This window comes from Triticum dicoccoides, chromosome 3A (assembly GCF_002162155.2).
Source record: "Triticum dicoccoides isolate Atlit2015 ecotype Zavitan chromosome 3A, WEW_v2.0, whole genome shotgun sequence".
NCBI classification, from domain to species: Eukaryota; Viridiplantae; Streptophyta; class Magnoliopsida; order Poales; family Poaceae; genus Triticum; species Triticum dicoccoides.
The window spans coordinates 426,951,553-426,958,580 of NC_041384.1; positions in this window are offsets into that span (position 1 = coordinate 426,951,553).

The window sequence follows — 7,028 nt, forward strand, 5'->3', positions numbered from 1 at the left end:
ACTAATGAGTTAGTTGCGGGATGATGTATTACAGAACGAGTAAAGAGACTTGCCGGTAATGAGATTGAACTAGGTATTGAGATACTGACGATCGAATCTCGGGCAAGTAACATACCGATGACAAAGGGAACAACGTATATTGTTATGCGGTCTGACCGATAAAGATCTTCGTAGAATATCTGGGAGCCAATATGAGCATCCAGGTTCCACTATTGGTTATTGACCGGAGACGTGTCTCGGTCATGTCTACATAGTTCTCGAACCCGTAGGGTCCGCATGCTTAAAGTTTCGATGACGATTATATTATGAGTTTTGATGTACCGAAGGTTGTTTGGAGTCCCGGATGTGATCACGGACATGACGAGGAGTCTCGAAATGGTCAAGACATGAAGATTTATATATTGGAAGCCTATATTTGGATATCAGAAATGTTCCGAGTGAATCAGGATTTTACCGGAGTACCGAGGGGTTACCGGAACCCCCTGGGGGCTTAATGGGCCATAGTGGGCCTTAGTGGAGAAGAGGAGAGGCGGCTAGGGAAGGGCCGTGCGCCCCTCCCCCTCTAGTCCGAATAGGATAAGGAGAGGGGGCGGCGCCCCCCTTTCCTTCCTCTCTCCCTCCTCTTTCCCCCCTTCTCCTAATCCAACAAGGAAGGGAGGGAGTCCTACTCCCGGTGGGAGTAGGACTCCTCCTGGCGTGCCTCCTCTTGGCCGACTGCACCTCCCCCCTTGCTCCTTTATATATGGGGGCAGGGGGCACCCCATAGACACAACAATTGATTTGATCTTTTAGCCGTGTGCGGTGCCCCCCTCCACCATAGTCCACCTCGATAATACTGTAGCGGTGCTTAGGCGAAGCCCTGCATCGGTAGAACATCATCATTGTCACCACGCCGTCGTGCTAACGAAACTCTCCCTCAACACTCGGCTGGATCGGAGTTCGAGGGACATCATCGGGCTGAACGTGTGCTGAACTCAGAGGTGTCATGCGTTCGGTACTTGATCGGTCGGATCGTGAAGACGTATGACTACATCAACCGTGTTGTGCTAACGCTTCCGCTTTCGGTTACGAGGGTACGTGGACAACACTCTCCCCTCTCGTTGCTATGCATCACCATGATCTTGCGTATGCGTAGGATTTTTTTTGAAATTACTACGTTCCCCAACAATCACGGGGTTTGGATGCACCGGCGAAGTTTGCACCAACTCTCAAGGTGAGAAAGGGAAATGCACAGTACCGAAGAGGCTAGCAATGATGGAAGGGTGAGAGTGTGGATAATCCATGGACTCAACATTAGTCATAAAGAACTCACATACTTATTGCATAAATCTACAAGTCATCAAAACCAAGCACTACGTGCATGCTCCTAGGGGGATAGATTGGTAGGAAAAGACCATCGCTCGTCCCCGACCGCCACTCACAAGGAGGACAGTCAAAGAAACACCTCATGCTTCAAATTTGTTACACAACGGTTACCATACGTGCATGCTACAGGACTTGCAAACCTCAACACAAGTATTTCTCAAATTCACAAATACTCAACTAGCATGACTCTAATATCACCATCCTCATGTATCAAAACAATCATCAAGCATCAAACTTCTCATAGTATTCAACGCACTTTATATGAAAGTTTTTATTATACCCATCTTGGATGCCCATCATATTAGGACTAGTTTTATAGCCAAAGCAAATTACCATGCTGTTATAAAAGACTCTCAAAATAATATAAGTGAAGCATGAGAGATCAATAATTTCTATAAAATAAAACCACAGTCGTTCTCTAAAAGATATAAGTGAAGCACTAGAGCAAATGAGAAACTACTCCGAAAGATATAAGTGAAGATCAATGAGTAGTTGAATAATTATGCAACTATGTGAAGACTCTCTAACATTTAAGAATTTCAGATCTTGGTATTTTATTCAAACAGTAAGCAAAACAAAATAAAATAAAATGACGCTCCAAGCAAAACACATATCATGTGGTGAATAAAAATATAGCCTCAAGTAAAGTTACTGATGAACGAAGACGAAAGAGGGGATGCCTTCCGGGGCATCCCCAAGCTTAGGCTCTTGGTTGTCCTTGAATATTACCTTGGAGTGCCTTGGGAATCCCCAATCTTAGGCTCTTGCCACTCCTTATTCCGTAGTCCATTGAATCTTTATCCAAAACTTGAAAACTTCACAACACAAAACTTAACAGAAAACTTGTAAGCTCTGTTAGTATCAGAAAATAAATCACCACTTTTGGTACTGTTGTGAACTCATTCTAAATTCATATTGGTGTAATATCTACTGTATTACAACTTCTCTATGGTTCATACCCTCTGATACTACTCATAGATTCATCAAAATAAGCAAACAACACATAGAAGACAGAATCTGTCAAAAAACGGAACAGTTTGTAGCAATCTGGAGGTTTCGAATACTTCTGTAACTCCAAAAATTCTAAAAATTAGGGCAACCAGGAAAATTGGTATAATGATCTACTGTAGTTGGAATTGGTATTTTATCGCTCTCTGGTAAAAAATGCTAATTATTTTCGTGAGCGCATACTATCTGCTTTTATCAGCAAGATCAAACAACAATCACCCAAGAAGATCCTAAAGGCTCTACCTAGCACAAACACTAATTAAAACATAAAACCACATCTAACCAGAGGCTAGATAGATTATTTATTACTAAACAGGAGCAAAAGGCAAAGAACAAAAATAAAATTGGGTTGCCTCCCAACAAGCGCTATCGTTTAACGCCCCTAGCTAGGCATGATGATTTCAATCATGCTCACATAAAAGATAAGAATTGAAACATAAAGAGAGCATCATGAAGAATATGACTAGCACATTTAAGTCTAACCCACCTTCTATGCATATGGATTTTTTGAGAAAACAATTTATGGGAACAAGAATCAACTAGCATAGGAAAGCAAAACAAGCATAACTTCAAGATTTTAAGCACATAGAGAGGAAACTTGATATTATTGCAATTACTACAAGCATATATTCCTCCCTCATAATAATTTTCAGTAGCATCATGAATGAATTCAACAATATAACTATCACATATAGCATTCTTTTCATGATCCACAAGCATAGAATTTTTATTACTCTCCACATAAGAAAAACTCTTCTCATTCGGAATAGTGGGAGTATCATAAGAAACTCGACTACTATAAATTGTTTCCACATCAAAAGAGTAACGTTCAGGAAAAGGGTAATCATAATCATGACAAGTTTTTTAAATATAATCATCACTACTTTTTAAAACATAAGTATCGTCACAATAATCATCATAAGTAGCAACTTTGTTCTCATCATAATCAATTGAAACCTCTTCCAAGAGAGTGGAATCATTACTAAATAAAGTCATGACATCTTCAAATCCACTTTTATAATTATCACAATAGGATTCAACATCCTCCAAAATGGTGGGATCATTACTTCCTAAAGTTGACACTCTTCCAAACCCACTTTCATCAATATAATCATCATAAATAGGAGGCAAGCTATCATCATAATAAATTTGCTCATCAAAACTTGGGAGACTAAAAATATCATTAAACATAGCATCCCCAAGCTTGGGCCTTTGCATATCATAAGCATAATCATTCTCATCATTAATAGTATGGATAGCACCAATAGTATAGCAATTATCATCATCACAATGAGTAATAGGAGCAACATCATTTGGAAGGTATACCTTTTTACCTTTGCTTCTCCGTCTTTTCTTTTTCTTCTTCACATTAAGTATGGGTTTAATTCTCTTTTTGGAGCTCCTTATTAATGAGATTGGTTGAATAGAAGGCTCCTCCTCGTTACCTGATTCATCATAAGAAAGAATAGGAGGATATTGGGACATCTCTTCCCTTTCATTAGTATTCTCTTCATCTTCTATTTGTTTTCTTGTCTTTATGTAATTGGCAATATAATGATTTTCAATGCAATTCACCGCACAATACATATAAATTTCCTCTAGATCAAAATCAAGAACTTAATCAAGGACAAATTCTAGAAGATCCTTAGTTATACGTTTCATTTGTTCATAACCCACAAGCAAACTAAGTTCATTATGATGTGCAAGGGAAATAAAGTCATCACAATTTTTGGACACGATTCAATCATGAAACAATTTTCATTGGAGATTTAAATGATCACATTCATTGCAAAGTTCACAAGGATGGCTAAGAAAATTTAAATTTTCAGCACAAACATCTAGCCTTTCTTGCAACCATTTAGTTTTTAAATACTTATGCCTCTTGCAAAATCTATCTTCCCTATTTGGTGTGTACTTGCAAACTCTATGCACTCCACAAAAATTGACAAGCTTATAAGAGACATTTTCATCATGACTAGTGCAATCATCATTAATACTATGGATATTCAAAGAGTTCATACTAACAACATTGCAATCATGCTCATCATTCAAAGATTTAGTGCCAAACATTTTAATGCATTCTTCTTCTAGCATTTTGGCACAATTATCAGAATCCTTATTTTCATGAAAATATTAAAAAGATGAAGCATATGAGGCGCCCTCAATTCCATTTTTTGTAGTTTTATTTTATAGACTAAACTAGTGATAAAACAAGAAACTAAAAGATTCGATTGCAAGATCTAAAGATATACCTTGAAGCGCTAACCTCCCCGGCAACGGCGCCAGAAAAGAGCACGATGCCTACTACACAACCTTCTTCTTGTAGACGTTGTTGGGCCTCCAAGTGCAGAGGTTTGTAGGACAGTAGCAAATTTCCCTCAAGTGGATGACCTAAGGTTTATCAATCCGTGGGAGGCGTAGGATGAAGATGGTCTCTCTCAAACAACCCTATAACCCAAATAGCAAAGAGTCTCTCATGTCCCAAACACACCCAATACAATGGTAAATTGTATAGGTGCACTAGTTCGGCGAAGAGATGGTGATACAATTGCAATATGGATGGTAGATATAGGTTTTTGTAATCTGAAAATATAAAAACAGCACGGTAACTAATGATAAAAGTGATCGTAAACGGTATTGCAATGCGTTGAAATAAGGCCTAGGGTTCATACTTTCACTAGTGCAAGTTCTCTCAACAATAATAACATAATTGGATCATATAAATATCCCTCAACATGCAACAAAGGGTCACTCCAAAGTCACTGATAGCGGAGAACAAACGAATAGATTATTGTAGGGTACGAAACCACCTCAAAGTTATTCTTTTTGATCGATCTATTCCAGGGTCCATAGTAAAATAACACAAAGCTATTCTTTCCATTTGATCTATCCTAGAGTTCGTACTAGAATAAGACCGTAAGACGCAAATCAACTAAAACCCTAATGTCACCTAGATACTCCAATGTCACCTCAAGTATCCATGGGTATGATTATACGATATGCATCACACAATCTCAGATTCATCTATTCAACCAACACAAAGAACTTCAAAGAGTGCCCCAAAGTTTCTACCGGAGATTCAAGACGAAAACGTGTGCCAACCCCTATGCATAAGTTCACTAGGCCACGGAACCCGCAAGTTGATAACCAAAACATACATCAAGTAGATCACGTGAATATCCCATTGTCACCACAGATAAGCACATGCAAGACATACATCAAGTGTTCTCAAAACCTTAAAGACTCAATCCAATAAGATAACTTCAAAGGGAAAACTCAATCCATTACAAGAGAGTAGAGGGGGAGAAACATCATAAGATCCAACTACAATAGCAAAGCTCGCGATACATCAATATCGTGCCGAATCAAGAACACAAGAGAGAGGTATCAAACACATAGCTATTCGTACATACTGATACGTCTCCGTCTTATCTATAATTTTTGATTGTTCCATGCTGATATTCTACAACTTTCATATACTTTTGGCAACTTTTTATACTATTTTTTGGACTAACATATTGATACAGTGCCTAGTGCCGGTCCCTGTTTGTTGCTTGTTTTTTGTTTCGCAGTAAACCCATATCAAACGGAGTCCAAACGGGATAAAATCTGACAGAGATTTTTTTTGGAATATATGTGATTTTTGGGAAGAAAAATCAACGCGAGATGATGCATGAGGGGGCCACGAGGCACGGGGCGCACCCTGGGCCCTCGTGGCCACCCCGTAAGGCGGTTGGTGCCCTTCTTTCGTCGCAAGAAAGCTAATATCCGGATAAAAATTGTGTCCAAAATTCAGCCCAATCGGAGTTACGGATCTCCGGGAATTTAAGAAACGGTGAAAGGGCAGAATCAGCGAACGCGGAAACAGAGAGGGATAGAGAGACGAATCCAATCTCGGAGGGGCTCTCGCCCCTCCGCAACCATGGAGGCCATGGACCAGAGGGGATTACAATGGGTAAAAGAGGGGTTACACCGCCGCATAGAGGAGGGGAAGGTCAAGGAAGAAGAAGAAGGGGGTCTCTCTCCCCCTCTCTTCCGGTGGCGCCGGAATGCCGCCGGGGCCATCATCATCACCGCAATCTACACCAACAACTTCACCGCCATCATCACCAACTCTTCCCCCCTCTATGCAGCGGTGTAACCCCTCTTTTACCCATTGTAATCTCTACTTAAACATGGTGCTCAACGCTATATATTATTTCCCAATGATGTATGGCTATCCTATGATGTTTGACTAGATCCGTTTTGTCCTATGGGTTAATTGATGATCGTGATTGGTTTGAGTTGCATGTTTTACTATTGGTGATGTCCTATGGTGCTCTCCGTGTTGCGCAAGCGTGAGGGATCCCCGCTGTAGGGTTTGCAATATGTTCATGATTTGCTTATGGTGGGTGGCGTGAGTGATAGAAACATAGACCCGAGTAAGTAGGTTGTTTGTGTATGGGAATAAAGAGGACTTGATGCCTTATAATGCTATGGTTGGGTTTTACCTTAATGATCTTTAGTAGTTGCGGATGCTTGCTAGAGTTCCAATCATAAGTGCATATGATCCAAGAAGAGAAAGTATGTTAGCTTACGCCTCTCCCTCAAATAAAATTGCAATAGTGATTATTGGTCTAGTTATCGATTGCCTAGGGACAAATAACTTTCTTGTG